General features: G+C 35.8%; 1 pseudogene; it reads right to left on the bottom strand.

Moving 5' to 3' along the window:
* Positions 1 to 1,663: 1,663 nt before the first annotated feature.
* Positions 1,664 to 10,993, bottom strand: part of LOC111167566 (60 kDa heat shock protein, mitochondrial pseudogene) — a 112,677-nt pseudogene continuing 103,347 nt past the window's right edge.

The raw sequence follows: 10,993 nt of genomic DNA, 5'->3' as shown, positions 1-10,993 counted from the left end.
ATTTAATTTTATAAATTTCCTTTGAGTATGTGTCCATAGGTACACAATTAAATGTATTCAGAATGTTTTTCTGTACTATGTTGCAATAGTAACCTGTTACTTAGTAGAAGAGTTTTGCTTAGATTTCTAATGATAAACACTATTTTTATATCTCCATCATGAAATTAAACATCTCATCATATACAAAAAAATGTTGAGCAATATTTACCTTTCTAAATTGTATTTAAATTTAATATATGGTTTCTGTTTATGAAATCATTTCTCCAGTGCCTTTTTTAAACACTGTTTTCATATTTTTTGAGCATTCACTAGTTATGAGGAATGGCCTGAGGTCAAATGTACTTTTAAATCTGGACTGCAATGATTTATTCATAGGTAATTCACTCAAAGCTTTTTCAGTGTTTAAAAAAACAAAACAACAACAACAAAACAACATGAAAAAGATTCACTAAGTATGGTAAAGGGTACAAGTAATGTGATTTTTAAATTATGCACCAAAATAGGATTGTTTGAAGTATTGAAATAATCTTTTTATAGAAGCCAATATGAGTTGACTTTGAAATCTTTATGTCTATGGGAGGAAGTTTGCATTTCCATTTCTATGATATTTTCTCATTCCAAATAAGATAAAAAAATTAGTGAATTAAATGGTTGACATAGCATGAATAGGAATATGCCTATAGACCTTTACAGTTCCCTTTAGTTTATCTTCATTATCTGAAGATTTTACTTTTTCTATCTAGATATTCTACATATAAATCTCTTAGACAGTTTAACATGAATTAGATACACCAGTTCTTTATTATAGGGGAAAAAATCCACCAGTACTTTCCAGTGTCCTAATATGAGATGTTGGCCACAGAGATGAACCTACCAATATGTGTATTCATTTGGTGAGATTGGCTTTCTTGATAAATAAGTGTAAATTGAAGCCATTTTTCTAATTATTCATAATAACAATTATTTACATATATAATGATTTATAACCTATAACATCCATGTATTTTAAAGCTGAATCTTCTCAAAAAATGCTGTCATAAAGGGTAAAGGAAAGAAACACTGACATTTATTTCCAGCCAATTATTTTCAGAATATTTTACATTTAATTCTCACAAGTTTTCAAAATAAGTGTTGTGGTATCCCCATTTTATGAGGGTGAAACAGCAGTTTAGAGAGGTTTTAAACTTGTCCAATAGTACAGCTTTAGTAAATTGCTGAGCCAGAATAGAATTAAGCCTCAAGGACTATATAGTTCCAAATCCTTAAGGACTGATGCCTCATCTTAAAAAGATTATATCAACAAAATTGCCTGTAATGTATGGAACATGCTTAATCAATATTCATTTCATGAAATAACCTCTCTTTCCTATATCGCCATCCCTGTAATATCTTCTTAAAGTCGCTCTCATAGAAATAGTGTTCCGAGTTAAAGAAGTGTATTTTATTGATATTTTCAAAGAGTGGCTGCTATTTTATTCATTTTCAGTTTTTTTCCCCAAAGGGAATGTATAGATGAAATCCATATAAATCAAATTCTATATAATGAGAAAAAGTTTGGACAGACTAAAACACAAGTATGCTGTAACACATGAAGGAATAATTTTTCTTCTCTTCATAATTTTATTTTTAGAATGTTGTTTTGAGTTGTTTTGAGTGAATAAATTTGAGTTACACAGGTCAGAGGTGTATTGTGTATACTTTGACAATAATCTGTCTGCTTTAGCAATGATTCACTATATTGATATTTATGATCTTCAAATAAATAAACTGATGTTTGCTTAACAATGTGGCTGATAAATGGAATACTGACTGCCATATCAGTAAACAAAGGATGTCACAGTCATCAGCGATTGCAGCCACTGCCAACGGTGAGCTGGTGAGCCCTGAGGAAACTCAGGATATGAAAATACAGGATAGTGGTCCCAGGTAGCTGAGATACATATCATGAGGAATGATTTCAGTGAGCCCAGACTCTTGCATCTTCCCATACATAGGAAAGCGCTAAATTACTTAACTTGAGATATCGTTTTCTTTAATTAACAATAATCTTTTGACATCCAGACTACCTGCCCTTTGTTGCAAAACTTTTATAATATATTACCTGGTTTCCCTCCTTGCCTCCTTGAAGCAGTTCTCTCAGGGTTACTTGAGATGCTGCCTCCCAGGATTGAAGTCCTAAAAATTCCCACCAAATAGAACATAACTCTCAACTTTTAGGTTGTGAATATTTTTTAAGCCGACAGTAGTATATATTTGTGTATGGTATACAATCAAAATATTGTTTCCGCAAATTACTAAGTGAATTATTTTTTCCTCTATCTCCTTCAAGTATGGTTATGCCATTCATTTGTAACATAGTTAGGTATTTTTGTAGTATTATTATTTTTTGTATTCCATTTTGGGCTCCACCTACATCCTGGTTTTGTCATATATTTTTGTTTGAGGGTACATCCTATAAGACAGTGCTACACAGAAAAGTATACTTAAAGAAGTATCATCCCTTTTACATTCTTTCATTTCCATTCCTACCCACATTATATTATTTTCTGATTTATCTTTCTGATATTTCTTTTGAAGAGATTAGTGGATAAATGTGTTTTTTTCATTGCCCTTTTTTCTTACATAAAGGATCACATACTATCGGTACTCTTTCACATATCCTTTTTTTCATGATTGTACAAATGACTTTTTATTTAAAAATACAAAATAAATGATCTATAAGCATGGACAATGAAAATCATTATATATTGTCAACTGAAACTAGTAATTGAGGATTATAGTGAGTTTCCTAAATATCAGACAGCCTTTTCTTCATTTTCTTCAACTGACTTCTCTGAAATTATTGGTGAGAAACATTGTCTCAAGCATCCTGTCATAGTTCATTAGTAATGGTGAAGCACTGTTCTAGGAATTAGAACTTATCACCCCCTATACCACCCATTCCACTGATTTCCAGGATCTTTCTCTTCTTTAGCATCCAATAAAGAAGTTCTTACAACCTTAGTTGGATCAGTAATTCCCTTCTGCACCATATTCACAAAAGCTCCAAGCATAGCATCATAACCAACTTCTGAGGAATTTAGCATAATTTTCTCAATTATCAATAATCTTTCAACATCTACATTCTTAACAATGATCAGTACAAGAATTTTGAGTGTTCTTTTAATAATTTCTGTATCATTTTTTAAAATCTTCATTAGCTGTAATTAGTGAGTCTAAGGCTGAAATGTAGCAAAGCAGAACACAACCCCCTCCCAGAACAATGCTTTGTTTAACAGCAACTCATGGAACATCAAGGCCATCTGTAAATATTTTTTCATTCACTGCAGCATAACTTGTTTAATTAACCTTCAGCACAGCTATTCTACTGAAAATTTTGCTAAAGTCCACTCAGTTTTTCCTTTTCACATTCTTTAATTATGATATCTGACTGCTCATTGATTTCTTGAATATGTTTTTCAATTTGAGACTGCTAACTTTTTCCTTTTAAGAGCAGAACTTCATCTTCGGTCATAACGACCTCTCCAACTTTTCCTAAGTCATGAGTCTGAAAATCATCATCATCATGATTTAGGGTCAATCTCTCTTCTCTGAACACTGAACCACCAGTAGCAATAGCCATGTTTTTAAACAGGTTTTTTTCTATTGTCACAAACACCTGGAGCTTTGACTGCTACAATCTGAAGACCAGCTTTTAGCCTATTCAAAAGGAGTGTATTTAGAGCCTCTCCATCAACATCTTCAGCAATTATTATCAAGGGCTACAATGAACATTGGCAATTTCAAGGGCCAGTATAATAGACTAGACACTTTCTTTTCACTCAGTAGAATACAGGCATCCTGAAATACACATTTCTGATCTTTTGATGTATACAAAATATGAAGAAATATAAACTTCAACTTAATAATTTAATAATTTCTAGTTCATCATTCGGGGGTTTTCTATCCTTTAACATGTCTACACCATTTATTCCAATCTTTTTCATTGCATTGGAAATTGTATTGCCAATTTCTTTGTTTGCAGAAATCTTAGCAATCAGCAATTTCTTAAAGGGTTGGTACAAGTTTAGACTGTGTCCTAAGTTCAGCAATTACAGCACCTATAGTTAACATTACACCTCTTCTGATTTCCACCAGCTAAACACCTTTGCTAATCTTCTCTAAGCCATCTTTGGTAATAGAGTATATCAGTAGGGCAGCAGTGGTGGTGGGCCTACGGTCTTTTCATTTGTATCATTGGCAATATTTTTAACAAATATGCTTTTTCTGTCTCTGTGAATGGCTGCTTAAGTCTTTTTCTTATTTTGCCATTGGGTTTTTGATTCCTTTTTCTTCAGTTTTAAGAGTTCTTTATGTATTAGGGATATTGGCTCTTGTGTTACACATTGCAAATGTTTTCTCGCAGTTAATAAATTGTCTGTGATATTGCTTACGTTATTGTCTTAGCTTCTTTTTTTAAACTTTCACTTTCACGTAGTCAAATTTATCAATGTTTTCTTTCATTTCCTCTAGAGTTTGTGAAATAGAAAGTATTTTCTTATTGTGAGGATAAAGAGAAATTCATACCACTGTTCTACTAGTTCTTGTTTTCATTTTTTATATTTGCATTCCTGATCAATTTGGAGTTTATTTTGGTATATGGTGTGTGATATTTATCAAATTTTATTTTTTTCCAAATGGCCACCCAGTTGTTCTACAACCATTAATTAAAAAGTCCACCTTTGCCTCATTGATGCCCCACAGATTACCTTGATCATATAATAAGCTTCCTTATGTATTTGAATCTACTTCTGGGTTTTCCATTCTGTTCCTCTCTTCTCTTTATCTATTCATGTGCCAGTACCACACTATTTTAATTGCAGCTACTTTGAAGTATATCTTTATAGCTTTCTATCTGGCAGGGCTAATATCCTTTCATAGATTTTCTTTTTCAGTGTTTTCCTGCCTCTTCTTGTATGTTTGTTTTTCCATATGAACTTTATTATTAACTTTATTATTATTTTCTACACCATAAAAAAGCCTGCTAATATCTTGATTAAGATTCAGCTAATTTTATAAGTTAATTAAGGGAGAACTGACATCTTTATAATGTTGAATAGTCTCATACAGGAAGAGGGGATGTCTCTTTACTTGTTCAAGTATACTTTTACTTCTTTCAGGTATGTTTTAAAGTTTTCCTTATAGAGGTAGCACGTATTTCTTTTTAAGCTTGTTCCAAAATATTTAATCTTCTTTGTTGCAGTTGTTAAAGGGGTTTTCTCTACCCATTCATATCTTTCTTAGACTACTTAAGAAACTCCCAGCAATCATCCATATCTTCCTTCAATCCTTTCTCTACACCAGATTCAGGGTGATCTTTAAAAATGTAAATTTGTTCATTTTCTTTCAAAGTCCTTCAGAAGCTTCTACATTAAGATGAAGACCAAGTTCCTAGCAAGGTTTAACAAGTCTTCCATCTTCTGGCCTATACAGCCACTTCTCTGTGGACTTTGACCACACTGGCCATTTTTCTTTCTGTGGGGCCTTTGCCACCTACTCCCTCAGTCTGAAATGTTCCTCTGCACTTAACCACTATTCACTCACCTAGTGGCCTCTTAGTCACTTTTCATTACTCAGATCAGTTACTATCTTGAGGATATCTTTCCTGATCCCTAAATTCAGCAAACATTTTGCAAGCTCTCATAGAACCTATAATTTTTATTAGCATTCCCTGCAATTGTAATTAAATAGTTAATTAAGTTATAAATTGATTAATAAAAACTTACGGGGAAAGAATTATTTCTTTGGTGGCTGCCAGAGAGTGTTGTGTATTATAGACACTCACTGAATGAAGAAAGTAAACGTGTCTTTTTAAACAAGTATTACATGTTAAGTTGTATTGAATAAGTATTTATTATATTTACAGACCTGGAGATATCTGTAAGATTTTGAAATAAATTAGATAAAGATATATTTATAATTATAAAATATCAGTGAAGTTTTTGGTCCTCTTCTTTACTGTTTTGAGTATTTGTGCAAAATCAATTAAGTACTAGTAATTTTATTTTATTTTATTTCTTACAGAAAAGCATTGTCAGCACTTAAATGTACTATAACTAAAATATTAGATGAAGTATAATAGATTAATCCTATAAATATTCACAAGAAACTGCTCATTCTTTATACATCCCAGTAGGCTTTGGAATCTAATGCAGAAAAGGCAGAAGGTAATGGGTTTGATAATTTGGTAAATTAAAAATAAAGCCGTAGTGTTAATTTTCTTTTATGTTTGTAAGTGCATCAAAAAGTGAATTTATTTTTTCAGAAATGTAAAATATTTAAAAGGAATCTATCATTTTGTCTCCATTATGGAATAACTACTGTCTCTGCTTACCAATATTTATTTTTTGGTACATATAGGTTTAAAATAGTTCTAAGAAGAGTACACTTAAAAATGGTACTCTGGAAGAGTCATGCAGAGTTTGGGTCAAGATGGCAGAATAGGAGGACCTGGGGTTCACTTATCCCCACAAGTATATCAAGAATGCATCTACAAGTGGAACAATTCACACAGAGCACCTGCTGAGCACTAGCAGAGGACCTCAGACACCTAAAAGGACAAGAAAAGATCCTCGTGTAACTGGGTAGGACAAAAGAGAGAAAAGGAAGAAAAAGAAAAGAGGAAACAAGATTAGCTCCTCCTCTTGCAGAGGAGCTGAAGGAGATGAGAGGTTAACATAACTGGAGAGGCCCCCTCACTGGCAGCTGGATCAGCTGAGATGGAGGGAAGCTTTGAGGGCTATCGGAGGAAATTGTAGCAGTGGGCCTGTGGCAGGTAGGACAGAGAGAGAATTTGACGGACAGTCTGTGCCACAGTTTTGGGCACCCCAGCCTGAGACAGGGGTCTGCCAGTGCTGGCGGGGGTGGGGTGCTGAAACATGGGATTTGGAGAGCAGACCCAAGTAGAGGACTGCTGTTGGCTGCATGGAGACAGCCTGAGGGGATGGGAACGAGGGGCTCCACAGTCAGGAATGCTCCTGGAGGAAGCATGGACTGCAATGGAAGGCATCAGTGCTGAGTGGCGCACGAAGGGCAGGGCCACCATTGAGGTCTCTCTCCTCACACACCAGCCCCTGCTCCATGGGCAATGAGAGGGACTCCCACCAAAGCAAGCACTCATGCACCAGTCAGTCACCACCTTTTGCCCCCACCTAAGCAAGCAAGAGTGACCCAGTCAGTAGCTGCATGCCCCATCCCACTAAAATGGGCCATCATGCTCCCAGTCCCTGCCTTCACCTTATCTCTCCTGGGTGGGGAGCAGACGCCTGAGAGTGACCCACATGCAGAGGTGGGACCAAAACCAAAGCTGAGCCCCAGGGCTAAGGAAGAAGAGCTGAAATCTCTCACTGCACCTGCACATGCTGCAGATTAAACCACTGTGATCACCTTGGTAAACCCAGCACCTGCAGAACATCTGAATGGACAATGCGTGCTTCCTCAACTGAGACTGGTCTAGCTTTAGCAACTGTAGACTTTGTGGGCACGTGTACATGAAAGTAGGGCCAGGTCAGAGTCTGATCTGCCCCTACAGTGCCCACAGTGGGTCCAGAGACCTAATAAGAGGTCTTGGAGGGCCTTCAAGGGAGGCAGGGGTTGGCTGTGGCTCACTGTGGGGGCAAGAACACTGATAGCAGAGGACCCAGGGAAGTTTTTAACTTATTCATTTATTATTTTTATTTCTTACATTTTTAAATATATATTTTATTTCTTTATTTTTATATTATTTTTTGTTTTTGGGGGGTTTGGTTTGGGGAGGTTTTTTGGTTGTTGTTGTTTTTGTTTTCTTTGCTTTTTTGTTTGGGTTTTTCTATTTTTTGTTTTTGTTAGTTTTGTTTTTATTGTTTGTTTTGGTTTCTGTTTTTTTTGTTTCATTGTTTACTTTTTTTCTGTCTTGTTTTTTGTTTTTATTGTTTGTCTTGGTTTTTGTTTGTTTGAATGTTTTGTTTTGGCTGTGCCACAAAGCTTGTGGCATCTAGGTTCCCCTGCTGGGGGCTGAACCTGAGCTCCCAAGGGGGAGCACCGAGTCCTGGCCACTGGACTGCTAGGGAATTCCCGGCCTCAGGGAATATTAATTAGCATGAGCTCTCCTGGAGGTCCCCATCTTGGCACTATGACCCAGCTGCAACCAACTGCCTGCAAATTCCAGTGCTAGAACACCTCAGGCCAAACAACCAGAAACACAGGAACACAGCCCAACCCATCAGCAGAGAAGCTGGCTAAAGTCATGCTGAGCTCACAGGCACACCAAAACACACCACTTGACATGGCCCTGCTCACCAGAGGGACAAGACTCAGCTCCACCCACCAGGGGGCAGCCCCCAGTCCCTCCCACCAGGAGGCCTACACAATCCCTGGGACCAAGCTCACCCACCAGGGGCAGACACCAGAAGCAAGAGGAACTACAACCCTGCAGCCTGTGGAAAGGACACCACAAACACAGCAGAAAAAGTAAGACAACAAAGAAATATGCTGCAGAAGAAGGAGCAAGGTAAAAACCTGTAAGACCAAGAAAATGAAGAGGAGACAGGCAATCTACCTGAAAAAGAATTCAGAGCAATGATAGTAAAGATGATCCAACATCTCTGAAAAAGAATGGAGGCAGGGATCCAGAAGATACAAGAAATGTTTAACAAGGACCTAGAAGAACTAAAGAACAAACAGTGATAAAAAATACAATAACTGAAATCAAAATACACTAGAAGGAATCAATAGCAGAATAACTGAGGCAGAAGAAAGGCTAAGTAAGCTGGAAGATAGAATGGTGGAAATCACTGCCATGGAACAGAATAAAGAAAAAAGAATGAAAAGAAATGAGGACAATCTCAGAGACCTCTGGGACAAGAAAAACACACCAACATTAGAATTATAGGGGTCCCAGAGGAAGAAGAGAAAGAGAAAGAGACTGAGAGAATATTTGAAGGAATTATATTAGGAAACTTCCCTAACATGGGAAAGGAAATAGTTATCTACATCCAGGAAGTGCAGAGAGTCCCATACAGGATAAATCCAACAAGGAACATGCTGAGACACAAATTAATCAAACTAACAAAAATTAAATACAAAGAAAAATATTAAAAGCAGCAAGGGAAAAGCAACAAATAAGATACAAGGGAATCCCCATAAAGTTATCAGCTGTTTTTAAAGAAGAAACTCTACAGGCCAGAAGGAGTGGCAGGATATATTGAAAAGGAAAAACCTACAACCAAGAATAATTTACACAGCAAAGCTCTCATTCAGATTTGATGGAGAAATCACAAGCTTCAGAGACAAGCAAAAGCTAAGAGAATTCAGCACCACCAAACCAGCTTTAAAACAAGTGCTAAAGGAACTTCCTTAGGTGAGAAACACAGGAGAAGAGAACAAAAGAGGAAGGGAAGAAAAAAGATCTACAGAAACAAACCCAAAACAATTAAGAAAATGTCAAGAGGAACATACATATTGATGACTATCTTAAATGTAAATGGTTTAAATGCTCCAACCAAGACACAGACTGGCTGAAGGGATACAAAAACAAGACCCGTATATATGCTATCTACTAGAGACCCACTTCTGACCTAGGGACACATACAGACTGAAAGTGAGGGGATGGAAATAGATACTCCATGCAATACTCATATCAGATAAAATAGTCTTTAAAATAAAGACTGTTACAAGAGACAAGGAAGGACACTACATAATGATCAAGGGATCAATCCAAGAAGAAAATATAACAATTGTAAATATATATGCACCCCACATAGTGAGCACCTCAATACAAAGGCAAATTCTAACAGTCATAAAAGGGGAAATCAACAGTAACAAAAAAATAGTGGGGAACTTTAACACCCCACTTACACCAATGGACAGATCATCCAGACAGAAAATTAATAAGGAAACAGAAGCCTTAAATGACACATTAGACCAGATAGACTTAATTGATATTTATAAGACATTCCATCCGAAAGCAACAATACAATTTCTTCTGAAGTGCACATGGAATATCCTCCAGGATAATCACATCTTGGCTCACAAATCAAGCCTGGGTAAATTTAAGAAAATTGAAACCATATCAAGCATCTTTTCTGACCACAACACTATGAGATTATAAATCAATTACAGGAAAAAAAAGAGTTAAAAGCACAAACACATGGAGGCTAAAAAATATGTTACTAAATAATCAATTGATCACTTAAGAAATCAAAGAGGAAGTAAAAAAAATACCTAGAGACAAATGGTAACAAAATCCCAGTGATCCAAAACCTATGTGACACAGTAAAAGCAGTTCTAAGAGGGAAGCTTATAAGAATACAATCTTACCTCAAAAAAAAGAAAAATCTCTAATAAACAACCTATCATTACACCTAAAAGCAACTAGAGAAAGAAGAACAAACAAAACACAAAGTTAGTAGAAGGAAAGAAATCATAAAGATCAGAGCAGAAATAAATGAAATAGAGAAGAAAAAAACAATAGCAAAGATCAATGAAACTAAAAGCTGGTTCTTTTAGAAGATAAACCAAACTAATAAAACTTTACTAAGACTCATCAAGGAAAAAAAGGGAGAGGACTCAAATCAAAGATTAGAAGTGAAAAAGCGGTAGTTATAACTGACACCACAGATATACAAGGACTATAAGACATTACTACAAGCAAACATATGCCAAAATAATGGACAACCTAGAAGAAATGGACAAATTCTGAGAAAGGTAAAACCTTCCAAGACTGAACCAGGAAGAAATAGAATATATGAACACAATCACTGTAAATACAATAATTTCACAATTACTGAAATTGAAACTGTGATTAAAAATCTTTCAACAAACAAAAGTCCAGGACCAGATGGCTTCACAGGCAAATTCTATCAAACATTTAGAGAAGAGTTAACACCTATCTTCCTGAAAGTCTTCCAAAAAAATTGCAGTGGAAGGAACACTCCCAAGATCATTCTACAAGGCCACCATCACCCTGATCCCAAAA

This window comes from Delphinapterus leucas, chromosome 7 (genome assembly GCF_059928025.1).
Source record: "Delphinapterus leucas isolate spDelLeu-1000000601 "Yukka" chromosome 7, BTC_Dleu_Yukka2, whole genome shotgun sequence".
Taxonomy (NCBI): Eukaryota; Metazoa; Chordata; class Mammalia; order Artiodactyla; family Monodontidae; genus Delphinapterus; species Delphinapterus leucas.
This window is presented reverse-complemented; position numbering and strand designations above follow the sequence as displayed.